Below are 27,088 nucleotides of genomic sequence, written 5' to 3' on the forward strand. Positions count from 1 at the left end.
CCCTCTCCCAGGGGCATCAGTGGAGGTCCATGTGGAGCTAGGACTCCCACCCAGCGGTAGTGCGGAGTCCCAGTGCCACCTTTCTGGTGTCAACACAGGCAGAATGAGGAACCTGGACTTCTATTTGGTGGCGGGAGGGAAGTAGCTGCAAAAGGGAAACCTGAGGGGTCCACGTGATGTTGGGCATGTTCTCTTTTTTGACAGCATCAATGTTAACATCTGGGTTGTTGTACCGTGCTGGTTTTGCATGATGTTACCCTTAGGAGAAACGGGGTCAAGGTACGTGGGAGCCCTCTGTATTATTTCTTACAGCTGCATGTGAGTCTACAATTATCTCAAAATAAAAGGTCTAATTTAAAAAATGTAAAATGAGGGGCTGGCCCAGTGGCGTAGTGGTTAAGTTTGTGTGCTCCGCTTTGGTGGCCTGGGGTTTGCCGGTTCAGATCCTGGGCACGGACCTGGCACTGCTTATCAAGCCATGCTGAGGCAGCGTCCTACATACAAAATAGAGGAAGATTGGCACAGATGTTAGCTCCGGGCCATCTTTCTCAGCAAAAAGAGGAGGATTGGCAGCGGATGTTAGCTCAAGGCCAATCTTCCTTAAAAAAAAAAAAAACCGAAAAATGAAAAAAATGAAATATGCTGTCTTCTCGTTTTCATTCATTACCTATTTTCACATTCGTTTATTACTCACAAAGGCATTGAGTGAGGACTTACTAGGCACCAAGTAGTGAGGATCCTAAAATGTGTAGTTTCAGTTCCAACCCTCAAGGATTTATTAACCTCTTGAGGAGAAACCATCAAGTAAAACAATAAAAAGAAAAAAATCCTCCTTAAAATAAAAATGGATTATTTGGAAGTTCTATATTTTACCACCGTAATCTTCTGCTAAGGGTCAAGTGGCAAAAAAAAAAAAAATGACTTTATAAAATACATTAGGACTTGCCTAAAGTTCCTATCCAGCATAACTCAAGAATTCACTCCAGCGAGAAATAACAACCCAGCATCACAGGGCAAGACCGAGCTCCACCACAGATCGTTGGGATATGTTTGTATCTTGCGTCGCTACTCCTTAAAATCACCGTAAGCATCGTCATCTCTTTTCATCTTGAAATGCATTTAATAACGTATTTTCAAGGTTTTAGACTACAGTGGCTCAACTCGCAAAGTATCACTTTTGTATCTCTTTGTTGTGACCCAAGCTGTCAAGGTCATTCACTCCACATCCTGATCATTGCCCTGTTTCCCATCGATCCCGGGCCAGCCAGAGGGCAGCTCCTGTAGCGTGATTCCAGGGTAAGATCAGGCCAGTGAAAGGAACCTGCAAAAGCCACTCAGAGGAAAGTCCACTTCGGTCTCTCCTCATCTTTTCTCCACGTTGCTCCAGTGCATTTCTGCAGCCTCACGGCAAACCCTGCCCTGGAAACGTACCATCTCTTCCCTCATGTGTAAATTATTTTTACAGCGGTTTTTGAGTTTGTGTTGTTGCCAGGTTGAATGTAATGTAGACCAATGTTTCCCAAATGCGGTTTTGCACATTGGTGACAATCTGTGACAAAGTTTTTACAGATCTTCAATGAAATAAGGGAAAGAAGAAAAACACAGCACACATTTTACAAGCCAAATGAATTCAGTTTAACGGGTGGTCTTCTATAGAGATACCGGTTTTCCTACTTTTGGGGGTGTTTAAAATGACTTCCCTTCTATGCAAAGGTGTTTATGTTGATGGTGATTTACATTTTGCTTTTTAATGATCGTACTTTGCAAAATAAAAAGTTGCCCCCCATCCATGATGGTCTACACTCCCTTCTCTGCAACCTGTCTGTTGTTGAAAACAATTAACAAAAATATTGGAGACTATGAATGCACATTTTTTTAGAAGGCAAGCAAATATGACAGTAGAGTTTTCTGAAGTTCCGTGAAAAACTAATAAATGCTCACATACTCTGCCCTCTTCTTGCAGGTTCACAGAGCACATTTGCATTTTATAGACTCTGAAAAGTACCGCTGCAAAGAGAATCCTTTAACTTTGTGTATTATTGAATTTCTTAATTCATTCAACCATAGTATCCTTATGTTTTCTCTACATAATATATATTTGTTTCACCATGTACATTTGGGAAATGCTGCCATAAATGAAGTGTAATATATTCGAGTGGAGAAAACAGTGGGAGAAGGAAATTTGGATAGGATTAGTCAGACGAACTTTTATGGAGGCAATGCATTTGGGGCAAGCTTATTTAAAAGTGAAGAGGCACTTGGCTTGGCTGCAGAAAGAGGACAAAGGAAAGATAAAATTAATCCGTACACATAGCTGCAAGCAGAAATGGCAGCAGGTTCCAGGCAGCTAACCTGAATATGTGAAATAGGCAAGGATCATATATTGGGAAGTGGTGGGGAGTGTGGTAAACCGGATGCTCATGCCCTGTCACTCATCTCCAGTGAACTGTCATCGTTCAAGAAGGCGGGTGTGGTGGTGTTGGCAGATCTTTCAGATTTTAAAGAGAAGCCAGAGATCCACATTTTTTCATGAAAAGTTTCTCTATTTTTATTTTTCTTGAAGAAGCTTAGCCCTCAGCTAGCTGCTTCCAATCCTCCTCTTTTTGCTGAGGAAGAGTGGCCCTGAGTTAACAACAGTGCCCATGTTCCTCCACTTTATATGTGGGACACGTACCACAGCATGGCTTTTGCCAAGCAGTGCCATGTCCGCACCCGGGATCTGAACCAGCTAACCCTGGGCCACCGAAGCAGAACGTGTGAACTTAACCGCTGCGCCACCAGGCTGGCCCCTATTTTTAAAAGTTGACAATTCAAAACAAAAATGTGAGACAAATATATATTGTATATTTATATATATGTACATACATATACAATATATATTTATAGGTTGATAATTTATAAGCTATGATCAATTTTTTGTTAGGGAAATTATTGCTGAAATTATTTGATATATAATAATAAAATGTACCATATCAAAAATTACACTGATGTTGGGCTGGCCTGGTGGCATAGTGGTTAAGTTCACACGCTTTGCTTTGGTGGCCCAAGGTTTGCAGGTTTGGATCCCCGGCGCAGAGCTACAAACTGCTCATCAAGCCATGCTGTGGCAGCATCCCACATAAAATAGAGGAAGATTGGCAACAGATGTTAGCTCAGGGCCAATCTTGCTCACCAAAAAGAAAAAAACCATGAATGTTTAGATTCAATACCCAGTTAGGCCAAGACGGCACTGTTCTGAATTTCCCTTCCCTGGAAGGTCATATTAATGCTGTTTCCTTTTCTCGTTGAAAAAGTTGAATCCACTTAGATGCTTGCCACACTCTCTACTTCCCTGTGTCTCTCTTCCATTCTGGTCTCACCTCCTGAATCCTCTCTGTGAGGAATGTCACCCGTGTGTGCATCTGCTCCCCGTGTGGCAGCTTGCAGAGTGCGACTCTGGGCGGGCAGATTTGGTTCAGGTTACGTGTACAGCAGAGAGAGAATTCGGAGATTTCTTATTGAGCCTGCTCTACGAGCTGTGAAGGGATCAGAGCACTCGGGTTACATCCGTGCACGAAGGTAAGTCCGAGTCCAAACAGGGCACACAACTCTCAACCTGGGATGAAATTAAACAAGTTTTAAAAAGTTATGCGCCTAGTAGGAAAACTTCATCTTCATAATGTTTGGGGGAATTATCCACACTGTTGTTTTTAACTGGCACCCACACCCACCTGGGTGGACAAGGAAGCACACACAGGGTGGTTTGAATGGAAAGCTGGGCTGTTGCATATTACAGCTCTCTGAATATTCATTTTTTAGACCATTTGCTTCCAGCATCTAAAAGTTCCTGTAGAAAGAGGAGGGCGTATTTGGTGCCTGCCAGTACTTCTCAACTGAGAGGGATTTTGCTCCCTCCCTTCATCCCCCTCAGATCCCCAGGGGCCATTTGGCAATGTCCGGAGACATTTTTGACTGTCATATCTGGAGGAGGGGTGCTACTGTATCTAGTGGGTAGAGACCGAGATGCTGCCCAACATCCTACAGTGCGCAGGACAGCCCCGCAACGAAGACTTCTCTGGCCCCAGATGTTGGTGGCACCGAGGCTGACGCACCCTGGCACAGGCCAAGCTGAAGGGCTGCTCCTTCGAGTTCATATCATGCACACGGGGAGTTACTTACACAGCTGGCGAACGGGTGATTTCCTCGTACTTTCATCCTCGCCACATCGGCTGGCACTCTACAGAACCACTGCCACATTTCGACCTGAAACCAATCTTGATCTGAGTGCTTCACAGGAAATTCACATGGTGAGATACACTGCGTAGCTATCACCAGGGCCACCAGTTCGATGCTTCTCTGTACGTGTGGGAACCCGTGATGTTCTCCTGAAGGAAACTGTGCGATCTGAAACTACCATTTTGAAAAATTTCATTAAAAAAAAAAACTTTAAAAAATTGGCAGAGGCACAAAATATCCTGCATTTATTCTCTCACCAGCTATTGAACTGGGATCTGCTGGGCCAGACACACCGGGGTTGAAGGCAGCAGCAGGGCACCGAACGACCAATGTGGTCCTTGTCCTCGTGGGTCTGAGGATCTAAGACCAGGAATCAGGGAACTTTTTCCGTAAAGGGTCAGACAGTAAATATTTCAGACTCTCTATCACGACTACTCAACTCTGCCGTCGTACGTGGATACAGTCATACCACACAAAAGCAAATGGGTGTGTCTGGGCCCCAAGAAACCTTTATTTCCACAGACACGCCACCAGCTAGGTTTGTCCCACAAGCTACGGTTTTCTAATCTCTGCTCTACACTATTGGACATTCTTCTGATAAATACTTGATTACTCACATTTTTTCCATCTGTCTGGCATTCTATTCTCTCGGCTTTTCGCATGATAATTCCTTTGTTGTATTCAGATCTCAGTTTAAACGTCACCTTCTCAGAGAACCCCTCCCCAATCACTTATCAGAAATTGTCCTATTAGTCTTCTATCTCGCCAACCTGCATTCTGAGCTTCCTGGTGCATATAAACCAAATTATCTTGTTTATTTATGTATTTGTTAAATCTCTTCTTTCCTTGCAGAAAAACAGAGATGTGGTCTGCCTTCACACCTATGTTCCTGCTTCGTGGACCAGGGCCTAGCACACAGCCCATCCCCCCCAACGCCCAGCCTGTAGAGGAAGCTGACAAGAACATGCTTAATAGTAAGACACTAGTTTGGGGCGGGGGTGGGGAGGAGTACAGACTATCATTAAAGTAACTCCTAAGACCAGTAGCTAATACTAACTGACAAGTATCATGTGCCAGGCAATAGTCTAATCATTTATGTGTTCTAACAATTTTATAAAGTAAGAATTAATGTTACCACCCATTCTACAGGTGAAAAAAGAACTAAGAGATTAGTAACTTGTCTGAGGTTACTAGCAAGTCTAGGATCGCAACCTGGGACGTCTGCTTCTTGCTCCTAAGCACTGTAGCATGCTGCTTCCACTACATTCCTCACCGCCAAAAATATAAAAAATAAAAATAAAGCAAAAAGCAAAAACCAGACTATTACTAAAAAGGTTTCTTTATTTGGTCACATTATCCCAGTACAGCAAAGAGAAATACCTAGTAAAACTATTAAAATTTTAAAACATGAATTTTCCTCCTTTGGATTGATTTGGGGAAATTAGAATGCTGAATTTCCAATGCTTAGGGTGAAGTTGGGTCTGGTGCTGTCCAAGCTGTGGGGAGGGGTGTAGACATCCTCCTGCGTGGGGCTGGACATGGGGAACCCAATTCAACGCCCTGCAGCGCAGCAGGGGCGTCCTTCCAGTGAGGAAAGAATGGAGTGACAACGAGGCTTCACCGGGCAGGGCACCAAATGTATCAAATATTTATTGCCAGTTACGTGTGTGTGCAACAAGACCTCCACCCTGACCTAAAGAGCTATCAAGCCAGGAAACGGGTAAAACAGGGTGCCCTGAGGTGCAGCAAGGAGAATGCAAGAGAGGGAGGAGAGTCAGAGGGAACAGGAACATTGTGTTAGCAAACGCGGCAGCGAGGGGCCAGATCGTGACTCCATGAGGGGTATGTGGCGTTAGGAGAAGGTGATCCTGTGGGACCTGATGCAGCTCCTGAGGTGCCATCAGGATGAGCCCCAGTGTGACCACATCTAGTCTTAGTAATTATAATCTAAAGGTCACTGAGTGCTAACATGGCAGGAGGTACCACCCTAATCGTTTTACATGTGCCATCTCACCATGTTTTCACAACAAACCTACTGTTACCATCACCATTTCTAGATGAGGAAGCTGAGGTTTATAAGTGTCAAGTGATTTTTCCGAAATCACATGGGAGAGTCAGGAATGGAAGTCAGGCAGACTGGCTCCTGGTTCCAATCTTGTAATGACCGCTAGTGCAGCCTGACTTTGTGCCCATTTTGTAGACGGAAAACGCAAGGCTTAGAGAAGAGCAGTGACTTCTCTGAGATTTGAACCTAAATTTGAGCTCAGATCTTTCTGGCGGAGAAGCCATGGTCTTTTCATTACCCTAAGATGGTATCTGTAGCCCCAAATCCACTTTACCCAGTATCTCTCTATGGACATCTGAAATAATGACTTGTGAAAAGAGGCAGTGGAAACTGATCTGGGTTTGTTGTATTTCACAAGGGTTGGGGAGCAGATGGATCTTGGTGGATAGATCCAACAAGACTTAAAGACTGCCTGGATATGGCCAAGGAGGCGCAGGAAAGGGAGAGTTTCACTAGCGAGCGCCTAGTATCTTGGAAACGCCATTTTGCACAGATAATGGAGACAAGTGCTACAGTTTGGAGAATTAAGACAGTTTTCTTAGTATTATTATTCATCATAAATAATTTCAAGCCAGCCTTTTCCCCCCCAGAGCTAGCTACTAACTTCTGGAGGGGGCCGTGCCTCTTCTAGTCACAGGTGGTATACGGTGTTTCAAGTCCGAGGGCATAATATTTGATCACAAAGCCTGACCTCTAATCTTGAAGACATATGCTCTGAAGTTGAAAAGACTTCTGCTAGAAATATTTAAAGCCAACCATTTTATTAAATAAGTCCCAGATATCCAGACATGAGTGGGATAATGTGGAATTGTTTATAAAGATGACTTGTTCTGAGAAGATTATTGTGCTAAGGAGATGGAAATCCCACCTTTTCTCCTCATTCAGTAACTGTGGTTAGAAGCGTTATATTTCAGATGTATCGGAGAGAAACAAAAGGTAAAGTGGATTTGGGGCCACAGCTACCCTGTGGGCCACATTGGTTAGGTGATGGGTTCTTTTGGGTGTTTTTATTTGGGACACAGCCTTTCGTTAGGCAGCAGCACATTCTCCTGTCATGACTGCTGAATTCTTGGATTTAAAATGGGCTTGGTTCATCTCGTATAACTGAAAGCTCTTTTATTTGAGGCTCCTTAATTCTTGTCATTTATTTGGATGTACTCTTTCATCATTAAATAATATTTAAGTGGATCAGGCTAGAATCCATTTTATTTTCCAAATAAACAACTCTTTTTTCTTTTTGGTTAGGAAGATTGGCCCTGAGCTAACATCTGTTGCTAATCATCTTCTTTTTCACTTGAGGAAGATTGACCCTGAGCTAACATCTGTGCCAATCTTCCTCTGTTTTTTGTATGTGGGATGCTGCCACAGCATGGCTTGATGAGTGGTGTGTAGGTCAGTGCCTGGGATCTGAACCTGCAAACCCCGGGCCACTGAAGTGGAACAGTGAACTTAACCAATATGCTACCAGGCTGGCCCCACCAAGAACTTTTTTTGATCTTTCCTTGAAACTAGAAAGTTGAATCAACCATGCTCAGCACTAATCTTGGAATTAAAATATTCATTTATATTTACTGGCTTTCCAGGCCTGAGAAGACCCAGCTCTTGTCTACCTCTCCAGCTTCATCCCACTCAGCCTTCTTTTTCTCTCTAGGTCCCAGCCACGTGGTCTTCTATCTCTTTGAACCAGCAAAATTCCTTCCTGCATATTCTATGTTTGGGCTAGAACACTCTTTTTTCTTGCCTCAACCTGACTATCCCAAGTCATCCTTTCATCGATGGTCTAACATTACCTCTTCCGGGGAGCTCTGCCTGACATCGTCCTCTTCCAAACCAGGGTCATTTTCTCCAGTCACATATTATCACTGCGCTGCTTTCTTCTCTATAGAACTTTCATGAGATATAATTAAATATGTACCTGTGTTCTCGTTTGTGAATGCTTATTTTTCCCATAGGGTACAAATTCCCTGTGGGCAAGTTAACAATGGTACCTCCATGCCCAGGCCAGTGCTTGGCACAGAGTAGTTCCTCAATAAATAAAAGAATCAATCAGTGATCAATGAATAAGTAAACCAAAGCTTGGTTAGTCAGTTGCCTAATGCCATTAATCATGATTTGGGGATGTTGCAGAAAGGCAAGTCAAGGTCTTCAGAATGCAGACTCTGATTTCTGATACTTAATTCTGAGGTTTACGTAAAATTTCTACTTTATTTTAGGCAAGTGTATCTTCTACTGTTTTTCTCAATCTTAAGAAAGAAAACAAGTTTAATCAAATGATCTGAAACCTATTGAGATACTCTTCTATTGCATAAAATCTATTTATTAAAAGCAAAATATGCCATTGAAAAATCAGAAAAATTAATGATGGCAACATTACCTAAAGTGTGCTTTGTGGAGCGCTAGTTCTGCTGGATGTTAAAGGAAAAAGAGTCAAATGATCAAGCGCAATTGGGAAATTTTAAAAAAAGATAAATTTTGTTTGTTTTAGTGAAAGACTTCTACAGCCTTAAATGTGCTCAAGTGCATTATGAAAACCAAAGAGGAAGATTTAAAATAAGGTGTTTTTTAAATATGTTTGACCACAGAAAATCCCTGGTCATAGACCATCTTTTGTAACTGCTGATATGTGTCAGGAAGGGCAGGTTAATACTTCATGTTTATACCTGCTTTGGGAGAAAGAACTGTATTGATTTTTTTAGAGAAACTCTACATCTCCCACAAACCAAATTTTAGGAGCTATGCTTCCTTCCTTGCATTGGCAGGCAGCTTCCAATTAAACACCAGCTCTGTTTCATGGTTCGAACGTCAATAATAACTATCATTAGCATGGAGGCCTGGAGTTCCCATTGTCACATTCCACATTGAGCTCTCATGGGGTCTAAGGAAGGGCGGTGAGCTCAGGGATATTTAGGAAGTGAAATCAGTGTTTTAAATGACACCAATGATGGGGGAATAGAAGCAAGAAGAAGCGATATTCAGATCTGGGAAAATAATCAGGTTCTGAAATACAGCTTCAAAACTGGACAATCGAGAAAAACTTGCAGGGGTTAGCTTCTAGCAGGAGACAAATAATTCAGAAGATCAAATTGAGAGCTTACGTTAGCGTGAGTTCTGATAAAAAACAAATAACTTCAAAATAGTTCACGTCTGAAACCCAGAAGCATATGGGCTCTGCCCATATGTTCTCGTCAATCCCCTAGTGAATAATAGTTCTGTTATGTTTAATGACTATTGGGTGTTACTCATGAATTTGATGGTAAACAGGGTAGCTTGTAGCCTCAGGTATTTTTAACCATCTAAGCAGAAAGGGGGAATATTTAGGGTATAAAAGGGACATGAGTTTTATAATAAAAATAGCGTGAGAGTTTGGTGGATGGAGTTGAGATATCTCTGCGGAATACAGAGTTAAACAGATTACCATATGTTCCCTTCAGGAGCATGCGAAAAATGAAGACCAAATGTGGTTTATAGAACGATGTTCTTCATGATGCAGATAGCCACTGATTTGAAGCTGCAGCTAAAATAAATATGATACCTTTTGAGTGCTATTCACAGACACTAGTGACCTATCAATTTCCCTATCTCGGGAAAAGCGAACTGGAGGATGACAGCTCACTCCCAGAAGAGTGGTTGATATACGTTAAGTGGCTGTGTCTCTGCTTCTGATTATTAATTGTGGCTAATATCAAGCAAGCAGATGTCCCCAGACTGTGCAGATGCTTCTTGGAATGGGGAGGTCTTCAGGCATCAAGGAAAGAGGCCCTGTTGTCGAGTTAGAAGCTCGAGGTCCGAGTTTCTGGCTGCGCTGATCCATCTTGAGGCCAAGCGTGCATAACCTTCAGAGACTCACATTTCAGGCCCTGGGAGGGGTCCTTCAATGTGTTGCCATGGTGATATGTATCTGTAACATCTGTGAAAGTAAAATGTTTTAAGCACAATTGGTTAACATGCTGTCTTCTCCCACTCTAACTTCCCGTCTATCATACTTTCCTATGAGTTAGGTGACATTGGAATGGCCACTGGCCTTTTATGTTCTGATTACAGGAAATATGAATGGAGGATTGATTTATTTGGAGGTTGATATATTTGTGTTCTTCTTCGTCCCTTTCATTTATAGTTCAGGTACGGCTGGTACCCTGGTGTAGCAAGGACTTCTAGCAACACTCCTACACCCACTGTGCCAACGAACCCAGTGCTATGGCGGGAAGGTGCGAGGCCAATGGCAGCCCTCGCTGTGAATATATATGCTAAGGTGTCTGCACCACCAATGGTGTGTAGAAGAGAATCATGGTTTGGAACGTAAGGAATTGGAAGCTAGTCTGTGGCAAATTCCTCTGAGCATCAGATATGTGCGCTAGTGAGTGAAAGATTTGATTCTCATCAGCACCTAGTCCAATTGGAAGTTCTGTTCTCTCAGGAGTATACTCACTAACACAGCATACACCATTATAAATGCGCCATACATTATTTTTCTTTTTTGATGGAAATTTTTAAAACGATCATAAGCTCATTGCTTAAATTTCTTGCTGCTTTGACACAGAATATTAGCATAGATGAAGATAACACAAAACTGAGAATACACCATTAAATAAGGGCATTGCTGACAAATTGGTAACTGGGCATCCTTAATTTAAACCATGTTTAAAATTAGTTGATACAAAAAACTTGAAATTTCCCTGAAATTCTATAGCTCGCATACGGAAGGAAGAAACTGAGTAGAGGCTTTCACAAATTTGACAACTATCCTAAAAATCCATACGACATTACCAGTAATGAGTTATAAATCTCACATAAATATCTCTAAACTACCAATAATAGAAAAGGTTTTGATCAACACTGCTAGGGGAAGAGATCAGTTATTTTTCTATTTTTTCTCTATAAAAATATTTTATGAAGCCTTTGCCATGATGAGACAATCGAAGAGCGTGCAGCAAAAAATGTAAGAAAAATATTTTAGAGACGTCAGGCAGTTAATAAAATATTGTTATTTTTCTAGATTTTGTGATGTGTGATTGTGATTTCTGGCTTTTTCAAAATTTATAATTCGTCTTGATTTATTTTCTCATTCCAGGTAAACATTCACTTTCTTATCTAAGTTTGCGTCAGTAATTGGGATTCCTTTTTTAAAGGAGAATCCAAATTAAATAAGTTTTAAGATCAACAAAACCTGAATCTTCTCCTGCAGCTACGTGACATTGAACACTTCATCCATGTCGGCCTCAGTTCCCTCACCTGTAAAATGGAGAGGTAATAACACCAGCAGAGTTGTTGTGAAAGGAACATTGAGAGGAGAAGACATCAGAAATGGTTTGAGTAACAAGATTTGTGAACCCAGAGTTTGTGCAGAGTCTGCAAAGGCTGGGAACAACACCAAGGAGGCCATGTACCCCCAAGTCCTAATCGAGCTGCTCGATGCCAATGTAGAACTTGCTGTCACATCCATATGGACCTTCCAGCACTAGCCCATCACTGGGGCATATCTCCGGGGTCTCAGGAAGTTAAGTCGGCATCCGAGACTGGGAGAGAATTCTCTAGGAGCTGTCTGCAAATTCTCCCTTCCTTCCTCATTCTTGCTCCGCCTTGCCTTTTCCTAAGAAGTAGAGGTGGGAGGGAGGTAGAAGTCACACCCTGCTGCTTCTGTGGTTTCTCCTGGAAGCATACTCATGGAAGACTGGGGTTTCCATAGCAGTGTTAGAAGCCATCCAGTGTTCAGACGCTGGCTTTGTGGGGGTCAGGAGGCAGAGTCTGCCCTATCTAGATTATGGCCAGTGTAAATGCGGCAGGCAGAGCACAGCCCTGGAGCCAGCCATCAAGGGAGCAGCTTCTGAATCTCGAATCAGGAAGTGGCCCTGAAACCAGTAGTTCCAGTGGCAGCTTCCTGATTCTCCGTATTCCTGATGTTTGCAAGCCAGTTCTGCACTGTGATTCCAGAACTCACCCCTGCAAGGTGACCCTCCAGGCCTGCCAACTATCGTTAGTGCCTCAGTGTGTTGATATTCTCTGCAGCCACCCGACTGACACAGGACACGGGCAGACAGTTTTACCGGAACCCGCAGAGCTTTCCCCTAACAGTGCAAAGTGGGGAGAATCTGAAAGTTACTTCCATTCAGACATGATCTAGAAGTGGCAGGGATTGCTAGTGGGGCTTTGGGTTTTGTGGTGAAGAGAGGTCGTTTTAACCCTTATGATCAAGACTGAATAAGGACATATCATTGCACACCCGCATAGATAAATAAAATGACCCAATCTCTGGAACTTTTAAGACTCAACCTCAAGGAAAAGGAGAAGGTGAGAAGTTAATTAAGTTTCTACCACCTGGTGAAAAAAGGCTTGACAATGAAATTAAGTTTAGAGATATAAAAATAAATGTATCTTTTTGTACTCCTGAGTATACGGATGGAGGCCAGCTCACTACAGGATAAAAGCCACCAGGTGTGCAGTGTTCGCCTGTGCCCCATGAAGTGGGGGCTTCCACTTGACACCTGAAGGAAAGGGAGACAGAACAGGCAAGTCTCCTGACAGCCCGCAGGCAACAAGGGCCCTGGTCAGAATTCAGACTTAGGATTTGCACAAAGGGCGGTAGGGAGAGTGTTTCAGGCAGAAGAAGAAGTATGAAAGAAAGACAGATTCTGAAAGAGAAGGAGAGTTGGTCGATTCTTGAGTAGCCGTGTGCAATATGACCCTATTGCCTGGAGAAGGATGCTGCTGAACTCTCCAAGAGAATCATAAAGCGAGCAGAGACTCACACATCTTTCCTGAGTGAGCATGGGGTCGCCCTCTTCCCCAGTTCCCCCTGGGTCTCAGTGGCTGCTGTGCAGACCCCTTTGCTCCCGTCTCCTCCCAAGTGAGCGCTCTGAACAGTCCAGGGTGAGCAGCGTTGTGGTCCAGGAGCAAATAGGCCCATCTCATATTCACCTATTTGGTCAGACATCAGAGCTCAGAGAGATGCTCCCCAAATGGTGGTAGAGAAAGGTGAGGCAATTTTCCCTTTCATGAGCCACAAGTAGATGCAGTAGGAGGACTTCCCCTCTAGGTGGGTGTCCAGAGTGGCCACTGCACTGCTCTGGCTGAAGAAATGCGAGGAACAGAACAAAGGAGAGTCACTGCCAGCATCCTTCCTAGTTCTGAGTCATGCCCATGCCCTGGAAAGGCACTTGCCTCAGCTGCCACTTACTCCCTTTCTTGGGCTCCCTCCTTCTCTGCCTCACTCGCTCCCTCACACATTTCCTTCTTTGCTCCACTTTGCATTCTCTGCCGTAGAGTCTGAGCAGCCAATGCTGCATTTAAGACCACAGGTTCCACCTGGCTCTGAACCCTGGTTCAAACACTTAGTTATACAACCTTGGGCAAAGATGTCACCTGTCCATAACTCAGTTTCCATATCCTCACCTGTAAAATGGGATGGTTTTTACTCAAAGGGCTATAATGAAGATTCCACAAGTTAATACAGGTCAAGCACTTAGAACAGTGCCTGGAACAAAGTATGAAGCTCATGAAATCTTAGGGGGTTCCTCCCTAGCCATTCATTTTCAAACCATGTGCTCCCAGGCCTCACTCATCTATTTACCAAGTTCATGATTTTTGCCATATCCAACACCTTCTGTAATAGTATGCATTTACTTAATATTTTTATTTAACTCAAATTGTCCTAAGTAAGAATATCAATGATATCAAGGATTGAATGTGCAAGTTAATTTTTTTCTAAGATCAGATTCATTGTTCCTTAGCCACTGAAATGAAAAAGTTAGTTTACGTATTCCCTAAAATTATCTTGTGTACCATCAGTGGGATGGGCACTATACTATAGGAAACACTCAGGAGTATAATCGTTTTCACATTCACTTTCACTATTTTATTATTAACCCACTAATTTACTAATTCCTCTAGTTATTCATTCAATTACTCACTGAGTCATTCATTAATGAAATCGTTTTTCAACAGCCATTTACCGAGTACACTCTGTTCTCAGGTACTGTGTTGGATGCCGAAGGGATGCAAATGCCTCCCAGGTAAGGTCTTGCCCAGGGGAGCTGGCAGTCTGATGAGAGAGGCAGCCGCGCAAACAAGCAATTACAGCACCATGGTACAACTACCTGTGAGAGGTGTGCTCCTGCAGCCAGGGGAAGCTCCAAGGGCATAAACTCGGCCTCCTCTCTCCTGACAAAGCAACAGTGCTCATGATGCAATCCTTCCTGCTTGTTGCCAAGTGGTGTGAGTGTTAGCAAGAAAAGGCTTCCATGTTGACAATGGCCAGGGAGGACATGGATAGGGTTCTGAGGGCATCGAGAAGACTCAGAGCACACTAAGGAGTTAAGCGTGTCAAATCTGAGCAGGGGAAATTTGAGGGAGGGGAGGTCCAAAGAACGAGAAGGAATTAGGCAAGGTGCCAGAGTGGAGGTGGGAGTGCAGGAAAAGCGCTGTCACAGGCAGAGGCATCAGTGTGCCCAGCGGTGTGGGATGGGACAAGACTGACGGCTCTGAGGAAAGCAGAGACCTCCTCTTTGCTAGATGTTAGTGAAAGATCTAGAAGGAGGGATACAGGAGACGAAGCTGCGGGAGCAGAGGATGTTCAAGATCACCTGGGACATTGTAGGCAATGTAATGTCCATCTTTATCCTAAGTGTAATGAGGGGGAAAAAAGTGAAGATTTTAGGCAGGGGAGCACCCCAAGAATTACTTGGGAAACTCACTCTGACTGCAGTGTAGAGAGTGAATTGGCAAGTGCATGAACTTGAGCTGAATGCTCAAATCGAGGGTAGGAAATATGAAAAAGAAGGGTGATGAAAGTGATTAAGCAGGGTAGAAAAAATTCTGAATGGATTCTCTAGATGAATTAATTGCCAAGGTGATCTCCGGAGACCAAGGATGGCGAGGGCACCATGGAAACCAACGTCGCAGCAACATTTAGAGTTCCCTTTGAATTCCGTGCTATGGGAAGAGTGTGGGCTTTGGAGCAAAGCAGACTGAGGTTCACGTCCTGCCTCTGCTTCTTCAGCTGTTTGACCTTAACCTCTCAATCCTCCATTTCATCATTTACAAAATGGAGATAATAGCAGTGCCCTCCTAGTGTCATTGTAAGGCTTAAACAAAGAATACATGGAATTTCTGGCACATAGTAGGTGCTGAGTATTGTATAGAAGCAGGATGGCATCCTGTTCTGTTTGCCATTGATGCTGAAGGGAACCAAGCTCTCATGCCCGTTTTACAATGTATTCTGGAGGAGCAGCCATACTGTAAAAATATTCTTTCTGATATGCTGCACATTATAGTAAATGGCATTATTCATGCATGTGTCAAAGCCATAAAATAGGAGATTTTGAAGCGATCACAGCTGTGAATGATTAATATTTTCATCCCAAGATGCCACGGAGGTAGCAAGGCTATGTTAATTATTCCATGCCTGAGCCTCGTACTGTGGGCTTCCTCCCCAAGTGCCTGTTAATTTGCTCATATGCCGTGCAGCTGATGGGTCTAGAAAACTCTCCACTCAGGAAACACAGTGGATCTCTGGCAGTGCCCCCTGTCCCAAATAACTGCTTTATACTTTTGTGGGAGGAAAAAAAAATTAACATCCCCCAATCCAACAACAATGATGAGATTGAAGCAGGAGTGTTAGCTGAGAAATGCTTTATCCAAGATGGCTCCGAGTTTTTCTTTTTCTTGGCAATTTCTTTATGTTTTTCTTAATTTTCTCTTGAAAATTTCAGATGCGGCACTAAAATCATGAATACTTCATATGCAAATTCTATCATCTTTTAAACTGTTTTCCATTGGTATTAAATTTTAAATTTCTCTGAATCATCTCCCTGTTATTATTTAAAATGTATTTTTACGTATATCAATTGTTTTCTTTAAAAAGCGGCTGCATTTTAGATGCAAGGAAAGCAACCCTATCTCTATAACTATTTGTTTAGCCTTCAGTGTTGTATCTCTTTATTTTGAGGAGGCTGATTGTATATCTTTACCTCCAAAACCGTTTTTAAAAATACAGGTAGATTAAAAAAAAAAATCAGTAGCCAAGAGCTGCTTGCTCATCCTTGAGGTGAATTTGTGAATTTCACTAAACCCTTGTGTGTCCTTATACACGGAACCAGTTCTTCCTGCCTTTTCTGTAAATCTCTGTATTCATTTGATTTCACTAGGATCAGTTTCTGTTGAAAAATCTAGTTGAAGCTGCCTGGCAGTCTGAAAAGAGGAAGATGTATTAATTTAATCATTTGTATGAATCATGTCTAAATGATCTCAGCAGAGAAAATGTGTTAGCCATTTAAATCCCATCATTACATATTATATAATAATTACTGCTAATTCTAGTTTGGATGGGCCACCATTTGGCTTTCCATCCCCTAAAAGTGGAGGGTGGGATGACCTCACGGAATTTCGCCTCTGAGCCTTTTCTTTGCCTTCCTCATTACGGACTTAATAGCCACATTCAGCATCACGCGTCTAGCCAACTTGAAGTCTGTTTTGTGCTCCTAATTAGTATTCATTTTGTGAGCCCGGAGTTCACCCTCAGCACAGAGCGGAGCCTAATGTTAATCACTGCTGCTTCTTCCTCCCTTTGACTCTGATCTGTCAGCATTGTGTGGCTTGTCCCGTACCCAGTTTTTGCCCTTACCAGCCAGCTAGCACCTCCACACCGCGCAGTGTCAGAATTAGAAACTTTTGACAGATCTGTAATCATGCAGTTCTCATCAACTCTGTGCATGTTAGTCATTTCATTTCCACATTCTAACAGTTAATATGCCTTAATTTCTCTCACTTTGTGAATATTTAATTCCTCCCTTTTCAACATCATTTTTAGGTTGTGTGAATCATTTTCAAAGCCTTTGCTCTTCTCCCAGCACTATCATCTGCATATTTTATGAAATGGCACGGTTGAGTCTCGGAGGGCTCTTGATAAAAATGGAACTGGCAGCCTGCTCATTAGCTGTTTACCTGGAGCTGTGTGAGTCCGTGATAATGGCGAGCTCCCATTTGGGTTCGAATTAGGATTCTCTGACAAATAACAACCAGGAGCTTTTATGTCCGCTTGCCTTCCGGTGCCCCCCTCTCCTCATTGCAGAGTTTCTTGGAAACTTGCTTTTTGGGGCTGTGTTAGGGAATGGGACACACTCGCATCAGAGGCAGTTTAATTTCTGAAGTGGAGACACGAAAGCTTTAGCAAATTAGCACCCCCAAGGAGAGCAAAATTCCCCTGAAACGACACATTCTAAAGGTCAGCTTGTTCGACCTTCTGGAGTTTTGCAGATGCCAGAAGCCAATTCTCTGCTTCAACTAGGTGAGCAACCATCCCACTTTGCCCGGGGCTGGGGTTTTCCCAGGGCAGTGGACTGACAGTTTTGAAATCAGGAAAGTCCCAGGCAAAGGAGGATGGTTGTTCCGCCTGCCTTAGTCTGAGTCCAGGACTTGCATAACATTCCAGGCCTCCAAAGTAGATGAGACGATCTTCGAAGACTGTAGAGATGAGCCTTCCCTGTGTTCACCAAGGAGCCGCGAGGGCGCAGACCACAGACCTGTGGTCCACGAGCTCAGCTTGAGCGCCTAAACTATTTTTATTGGCTGATAGTCTGCATTTAAAAATCAGGAGATTCATATATAAAACTTCAGGATTTCCACTTCTCTTGAAAAACCAAAGATGTGGCTGCACTGTGTCCCCACCCTTTACGGAAAGGATTGATCAGCTAAAGCTGGACAGCGACCATTCCTTTAGGCAGGGCACCTGCTTTTTGATGACATAACCTCCCTTTATTGCCCCCAGCTGGCTCCATTAATTCTGGGCACCTATCTGGTCTCAGTTTGCACTTGATTTTGTACCTCTGGATAAAACTTAACAGTGTGAGCTCTGCAGTAGACTGAAGTCTCAGTTCTATTGTCTCCGAGCTGTCTGACCTTGGGCAAGATAAATAAACACACTGGGTCTCAGTTTTCTCACCTGTAACTTGGGGATAATAAACGTCTACCAGCATAATAATATGTTGTTGAAAATATTAAATTAAATAAGATGTACATTGAGGAGATGCACAGAAGCGGCTCAGCATGGGCCCGGTATATAGTCAGTGCTCATTAAAAGTGCTTGTTCTTTTACTTCTTATTATATTATCATTAGTTTTGCAGAAGAATAAACTGGAACTCAGAGTTGCCTGGTGAGCCATTTAATATATAAATAGAAACTACATGAATAAAAACCATAAAAGGGGGATATTATTGGCATTAAGAAAAGTTATTTTGCAATATCTATGGGAACCAAATAATGAGGTGTGCCCAAAGCAATTTCAAGTGACCACCTGCGCAATTAATAATCCCATTGACTAGGCCACAGGAAACAGGACATTCCATTCTTGAGGTACAGATGCTCGTGAGTTCCTCTAGAAAATCCTCTAGAACACTTTTTTGAATTCAACAAACCCATACTTTTTATACGAAGTGAATTCCCCTGTAGTGGAATCTGTTTCCTAAGATTTTCTTCTGCTGAAATGGTTTTATCCTCTAGTAGCCTTGCGTCCATGGGCCTTTTGTCATCCGGCAAAAATGATACACTATTAATACCTTGGATTTGCATAGTATTATTCTTCTGAACAGTTCAAAGATACTAGATGGTTCTCAACAAATGTATTTGATATTAATGAAGAAGATGTTATACCACAGGAAACAACTGTGTTTTTTAAAAAATGTTTCCCCTGTTTTAAAACAGCCTACTATAATACCACATGATCAGAGTTTTTCTAAGGAGATATTTGGGAAGTCCTGCAGTTTGGTGAGAAATATTTTTGATTCTGAGTTGTTGGGACCCGGGTTTGAGTCTCTGATTGGTCCCTGCAGCTGTCTCAGCGTGGCACCCACAATATCTATGTTTTTTAAGAGAGTTAAGTAAAGGAATCATTTACAAAGCTGTGGGCAGGGTACAGGGAAACCTCCAGCAAAAGTGGTGTCCCTGAGGGCCAGTAACAGAGGGCTCTTGTACTGCTCCCATGCCTGAAGAGGTAAGAGGAAGGTGGGGTGGCCAGAGCCAGGCTCAGGAGCCAGAGGGCTGTGTGGAGAGGGCCACCTTATCACAAAAGGGTCCCAGTCAGCGACTCAGCGGGGCAGCTGGGAGCTGAGATCACGCTCTGCTCCCTCCTTCTGATTTCCTGATGGAGATCCCCGTTGTCCAAACCCAACCAGAACCTTCAGGAAGAAGAATCATTTGTGCTAGTGTATACTGCCTGGTTTCCCAGGTCACAGAGAGCATGCAGGTGGTACAGAGGAATTAGGAAGGGCCAAATGTAATCAGTTGTGACTCTGAGCAAGGCTTTTAACTTCTTTGAGAGTCAATTTTCTTCTTAATAAGATAGAGCTGTGTAATACTTGCCTCAGAGTGCTGTGTGAGGATGAAATTACATAACACTGGCAATCAGTGGACACACAATAGGTCCTCACTTGAGGATGAGATTGACCAGTGCTTTGCCTAGGGCCATTTCATCCCTGGGGCAATGTAAGCCGAGGGATTGGGAGCTAGAAATTGCATGAAGCTCTATAAAAATGTTGGAGCCCTGAAAATACAAATCATGATTTCTAAATATAAAACATAACTCAGTAACAATAGATAAACCCTTCATCAGTTTCATATGAAGCATAATAATACGTCAATGAAGCGAACTGCAGCCAACTCTGCTTTAGTGCTCTGGAAGTTTATTTAAAGTGGGATGTGTTTGCCAGGCCTATCCAGGATTTAAAAAGTTCTCAGTTAATCTGTTTTAAATACTGATTTTTCCCGGAGAAGATTATATTTCAAAAGGTTGCTGTTTACTACCATTTCAATGTTGTTGACTGAGTAAAATAATCAAATATTAGAGGTAGAGGAGATATTGGAGAACGTAGGCCAGGCAGGAGTGAAAAAAGCCTGGTGGCCCATAGGTCATTCTCGGTCTCAAGATCCTTTTACGCATAAATTAAAATTTTGTAAAGCATAATTTTAATGAAAAAATTATAAAGTATTTTAAAAGAAATAAACTATAATGCTTCATTTATTCTAAAAAGCACTTTTTAAAAAAATTTTTAACTTAGAAACTAAGATGCATCTTAAGTGATGGCACCTTGGACTTGATGAATAGGGGAATGACCAACATTTAAACATCATGAGATTTCACATGGAAACTGGGATTTCCTGTTTCTATTTAAAAGTTGGACGATCTCTCAGCCCTGGGACTGGGTACTCTCCTGGTAACTGAGGGGAATGGAGCACCTCCGAGCTCTTGAAAGAGGCCCCAGGCTCTCAGGTCCACCCTATCCTCGCTCGCCCCTTCTTCGTTCATTAGACTTTGAGGAACATAGTCCAGTGGCTCCTGCATTGGGACTCCTGGACCTCAAGAAACCCTGATGGGGAGGAATGGAGATTCACGGACTGATTTTAATACTCTAGAGTACGAATGGGCATTTCACCCAGAGTAAAGCAACAAATCAAGTTGTTGGTTCACTTGGGTGCAATAACAGTGGGTGTCTCCTAATCAAAAGTTCTGATTGGCAGGTGATGAGCAAATAGCAGTAATAGTAAAATAAGGGGTGAGGAGCGACAGGTCCATTATGTAGTAAATGAAGCGTGACAGATAAGCGTGGATCTCTTGGCATAAGAGAGAAAGGGGGCGGGAAGAAAGGAGTCCTTGGCAGTGGACACACTAAGGAAATGTCACTCCAGAGACATTTAGTGACCTGACCAAAACGTCACTTGCTTAGCTAGGAGGTGGCAAGCCTCTTGGATCTCAGTCCAATATCCTTTACTTTCAAATTGCTTCCTAACTGCACAGTCAAACTTACGGGAAAAGTATATTCCAACTGCAAATAAATACAGCAAATACTCTCAACAAAATGGGTTTCGGAGAAAAGATTTTCCCACTTTTGTCTGGGTTCATGCCAGCGAAAGGTTTGAATAAAATAGCTATGCTATATTTTTTACATCAAATATTCCTAATATATATTTGGAGACGTTAGGGTTTTGCACTAGGATTATTATTTCTCATAGAGGACCCTTCCGATATTGTATTTTATTTTATATACTATAATATATCTGGTATATTGTAGAAAATACTCCTTTTGTCTTAATTTCCACATCCGAAAATTTGAGATTACAATGGACTATTTCATAATGATGACCAGAGATACAGACATAATATATGTGAATATTCTTTAAGCTCCTTGAGTGAAAGACACATTATAAATGTGAGCAATTATTCAATATTATTTCTGAAAAAGAAAATAGACCATCTAATCTTGAAATGAAAGGTAATTCCATAGAGGATGTTCTCTATGTCACCTTTCTAGTCTTAAATACTTCAAGTGAAGAAGCTTCTGGGCTTCCGCTTGTACGACTGTTCACAATCTAATTGATCTCCCTGTCTGGATTGTCCTTTCTTAATTTCAGTGCATTACTCATTTACTGCACCCGCTCCTCAGCTATCTGTGAGAGGTGGAGGCCTCCCCCCAACCTCAGTCAATTAGACCAGCTATTGTTTCTGATTAAGATATCACATCCCAGAGAATAATAGCAATTAGACCTGGAACGGGGACCCTGTGGGTCGCACAGTCCACTTCCCTGCCAGCTGAGGAGAATGTCTTAGATTACACTGTAGTTTTGTGTGGTTTTCCTGATGTTGGTTTAAAAAAAATCCAAGCACCCACCCACGTTAATTACATCCGGTCCCACATCTCCATCATGACAATTTTCTGCTTTGCGTTGCTCATTCTCTTAGGTCGGCATTGAATGACGGCTTCTTGATGACATCATCTCGTCAAAAAGCAGAGACATTTTCTTTCTTTTTTTTAGAAACTTTATTTTTTTGGTGAGGAAGATTGGCCCTGAGCTAACATCTATGCCAATCTTCCTCTATTTTGTATGTGGGACATGGCCACAGCATGGCTTGATCAGTGATGTGTGGGTCTGTGCCCAGGATCCGAACCCCCAAACCTTGGGCAGCTGAAGTGGAGCATGCAAACTTAAGCACTGTGCCACCTGGCTGGCCTTGACATTTTCTTTTGAACAGAGAAAGCAATTGTTATTGTTTGGTTTGGTTTGACTTTTGTTGGGAGTTGGAAATTAATTTTATCCAAATGTATTCGTTTGCCAGGCTTCCTAAGCTTCAAAGTGCCTGGAGCATCGTAGGTCAATTTTTTATGGACTATTCTTTTTAAAATCAAGCATCTCCATTGCCCGTTATCCAGAAGAGTTGATCTGTAGGTGTAGAGAATGGTGTTCATAAGAAACGAGCTTGAATTTCTCAGAAGATTATCTTTGAATCAGTTCATCTGCTGCGCGAGGTTCAGAAATGGACTTAGTAGGGGAAACTGCCCCTGAGTGTGCTTAATATAAGAAGAGGATAATGATAAAATTACTATTATTACCATGCACTTTTAAGCCCTTAGTATATGCTGGGCACTGGGCGCAGTGCTTTACACGTATTATCTCATTTAATCCTCACTGCTACCAAGAGGGAAGAACTATTATTACACTCAAATGAAGAAAAGAGACAGGGCTGGCCTGGTGGCACAGCAAAGTTTGCATGTTCCACTTTGGCAACCTGAGGTTCACTGGTTTGGATCCTGGGTGTGGACCTATGCACCGCCCATCAAGCTATACTGTGGCAGGCGTCCCACATATAAAGTAGAGGAAGATTAGCATGGATGTTAGCTCAGGGCCAGTCTTCCTCAGCAAAAAGAGGAAGATTGGCAGTGGATGTTAGTTCAGGGCTTATCTTCCTTAAAAAAAAAAATGAAGAAAATAGGCCAAAGAAGTTATAAAACTTGCCAAGGTCACTATACTAGTAAGTTCTGGAGCTAAACTTATCATAATGATTATAATATTTGACAATAATTATTAATAATATTATTAATAACAGTAAATGGTAGCCTTTTCCACCTTAAAGTTGGCAATCTAAATAGGAAACAAGCCTGTGTTCATTTTCTTTGAGCTCGAGAATTTCCAAGCCCGTCATAGCATCAAAATGGCCTGCATGTTGTATCGTACACTACAATTTTCCATTAAATATTTAATTTGTTGAAATCATTTTATGTAGATCAACCTCAAAGTGATTTAGTAAATAAGTGTTTTGAACATTATCATTAATATTGTTGTGTTTTTTTGTCATTTTACAAATAATGTAAGTACATTATTTGTTTTAAATTAAAACCCATACAGAAGGGAATAAAATGATAAAATGGCCCTTTCCCGTGCCAGCCTTCAGCCTCTATTCCAACTCCTAGATACATCACCTGTCAACAATATTTTGTATCTTCTTTCAAAAAGGTATTATAAATATTTAAGTCACATAAGTTTCATGTAAGTTTTTTTTAACACAAATGGGATGACACTATGCATACTGTACTACAAGTTATTTTTCTAACTTAATACATGATAACAATAATGGATAAATATCATGTTTAATTTGTGTTAGATATTGTTGTAAGCCCTTTATATGTATTAACTCCTTTAATCTTCATGATGACTTCATGAGCTACACATATTCTAATTCCAGTTTTTCGAGGAAACAGAGACACAGAGAGGTTGCATAAATTGCGCAAGGACATAAGTTCCTAAACGGAGGAAGCTGGAATTTAATTATACCTTGGAGACTTCACAATTTGAGGGAATAGTAATGAATCTTATTCCTTTTAGCATCTGTATACTATTTCACCATTTGCTATATCAGTCTCCTAAGATGAACATTTTGACTACTCACCTTTTTTTTTTTCTATTTTAAACACTGTTGCAATAATAATCATTAGGTACACACAGCTCTGTGTACATGGGCAAGCAAACATTTCTGATTCAGATTCCTAGACGCAGAATTGCTTGGTCAAGGCCATGTGCATTTCAACACTGAGAGAAAAAGCCAAACTATCTGTTAGAGAATTTGCTCAGGTTTCCCTCCCATTCCAGAAGACCCTGACAACTTCGTTCTCCATCTTCAAAATTGTCATTTTCAAAGGCTACTGGCTTCACCCTAATTTTCCAGCCTCATTCCTTTGGAAAACCCTGTGTTCTGGCTCCTCTGATACCCTTTGTTTTTCCTGACAGGGCCATCATCTTCCTCTCCTCTTTTCCTGAACACCTGCTGTTCCCTCCACCTGGAATTCACTTCCCACCACCTTTACTTGCACCCTCTGACTTATGCTTCATGACCCAACTCAAATATCTTCTTTCTATTCACCCATAGACAGATCTCATCATTCCTTTCTTTAGCTCTCACACCAACTTGTACTGTAACAGGTTCAAATATTGACTGTCACAGACTCTGGACTGCAGAAATACAGATTTGTTTTCCTACGACCAAAATAAAATTTTAACTCAAAGGTCCTTATTTCCACTAATGGCTGAAAACTGAATTTCATTACTTCCGTTACCTACAAATTAAATCTCAGTAGTATTCAAGATTCTCTACCTATCCTCCTCCCCCTTGGTTCTATAATTTTTGAAACATTGCAGTATGATGAGAAAGTCATCCTGGAGTTAGGGGAGAAAATTCCAGGGCTCACATCATCCTCTGGCCCCACTGGCCTCCACTGCAGATAGGTTATCCATCTGGTGTTTGGGCATCACGTCTTGAATCTCCTTCTCATGTCTGGTATCCCTGCATTCTTTGTCCATTCTCTGCGTCTGAGCATATACCCTCTGCAGCTGGGAGCTCAGGAACTCTTGACTGGTTTCCTCATATTGTACTGGCACAATCAGTACTTTATGACACTGTCGTTAGAACCCTGCATCTAGAGATGTCCCTCAGCCCTTGCTAATAGGCTGCTTGGAGGCCATATTTCTCTGGCACCACGTTTCTCTGGTGCCATGTTTCTCTGGTGCCATGTTGCTGTAGCACTCTGCTGAATGGGTGAGAGCCTTCTCTAAGAGGCTGAATGACTGGGCTATGTAAGTTACAAGTAAGTTACAAGTCCTGTTGACCCAGGATTATCCCAAAACTGTCTGCATGTTTATCTCACACCCAACTGCTCCCACCAAAGGTTGTTCTTCATGAGAAGAGAAAGGCAAGAACTTCTTCTTAGATACCCACCAATGGCTTTACTATCGTCCAAAAGTCTTCTCCCATCCGTCATATATATATATCTTTATTTATTTTTTAGTTTCCTTACTAGATGGGAATAAGACTACTACATCACCATATATCTAGCTCTATTTTTTGGTTTATTTATGAAGCATAGTGTTTACAAGTCTTCTAAGCATCGATCTTTGGAATTTTGATAAAACCTCTGTCTTTCCTCTGAATGAAGCCTGGCTCTTGAAAATCAAAAGCACTTTGGCTTTTGTATTATTTGTTCTACAAGTTCAATGAATTGCAAATTGACTTTCAAAAAAAATCCTAGTCTGTATCTACCTTCCCCTCGAAGGTATTGGTGGGGGTTATAGAAATGTGGTAAAAGGTAGTAAAATAAAATGCTACATGTTTTCACATTACCATTTGACCCATTGTGGGACCTGCATCACGTTATGACACCTCAGTGCCATCCTTTGTTTACGTTTCTCACCTTACCTGTGAGCGCCTCTGGGATCATTTCTTGCATCATCTCAGGAGCAACCCTCGTGGTGATACGTGTAAGTGTTCAATTTACCAATAAACAAATATTTATTGAGCACCACTTCGCGTAAGACACTGGGCCAGGTTTTGAGGCTAAGCATTGATCAAAGAAGAGTCACTCCTTTCCTGGAGCTTGAGGCTAGCAAGGAAGGTGGGTATTTAACAAGTCACCACATGATTTATTAATCATAACTGTGATCATTGTTCTTTATTATTTTGTTCTCCCTCTAGTTGTGAAGGTATACCGTGGGTTTACTTTCTGAGGAAGGGACACTTGGGTAGAGATGTGAAAGATGAGTAAAAGTTAGATAGGCAAGTGATGGTTGAATAGAAGGGAGAAGGAGAATACTGAATTAGGAAACCTGTCGAATGTCTCTGAGGGTGGAAGGACCTTAGCTTGCCCAAAGCACTGAGAGAAGGTCCATTTGGCTGCAGGACAAAGAGAGAGAGTGTGTGATCTGCCCAATGAGCTGATGAGTGGATAGAAGCCAGAGCAGGTATTTTAATGTTTACTGTGTAAATAAATGAATGAATGAGCTCAGAGTAGGCTGAGGCTTTGACCTCTGCTCTTGGTTGAAAAGCACGGTTGTCTGTAGTTATGTGATATTGACCCATGCAATTATGCATGGTGTAATCATCAAACAAACCAGAGACTGAGCTAAAAGCAGAGCTGTTGGAAGTGTCCAGCACCTTAAATACAGGTCTCAACGGGTTGCCTCTCCTCTATAGCAACATCTTTAGAGCTAAGCTGATACAGAGCATTTCTCCTTCATCCCTTCCTCTTGATGGTTTCCAGTTGAGTGAAGAAATGCTTGAAAAGTAACCATCCAACATTCTGTGTCCAGTGTCAAATGGTAGCTAAGCATCTGTTGAGAGAACGGAATATTGACAGAAGCCCCAGATGAGGAGAGATTGACAAGCACTCTGATCTGTCCTTATCAGTGAGAGTCGGAACAGAAAGAAAATCCAGGAGGTACAGGCATCCTCAGCTGATGGAGAACCAGGATAAATGTGAACGGAATTGATCCAGAACTAATAGGTGCCAAGCTGAAAGGTGAAACCCCAGAGGGATCAACCCAGTAACCATTGCTTTGAGTTAGTAATCTGGAGGTATCAAGGGAAATATGGTAGATACCCTGTGGGTTTGATTTGTGGCAACTGGCCAATTGGAACAAGGATTTTACCCTCACTATATTATCCAATAGCTCTAATAAAAGTCAGATGGGAGAGCTAATCAGATCGTTCCCTTGGCCTGGAC

Source organism: Equus caballus, chromosome 22, assembly GCF_041296265.1.
Source record: "Equus caballus isolate H_3958 breed thoroughbred chromosome 22, TB-T2T, whole genome shotgun sequence".
NCBI classification, from domain to species: domain Eukaryota; kingdom Metazoa; phylum Chordata; class Mammalia; order Perissodactyla; family Equidae; genus Equus; species Equus caballus.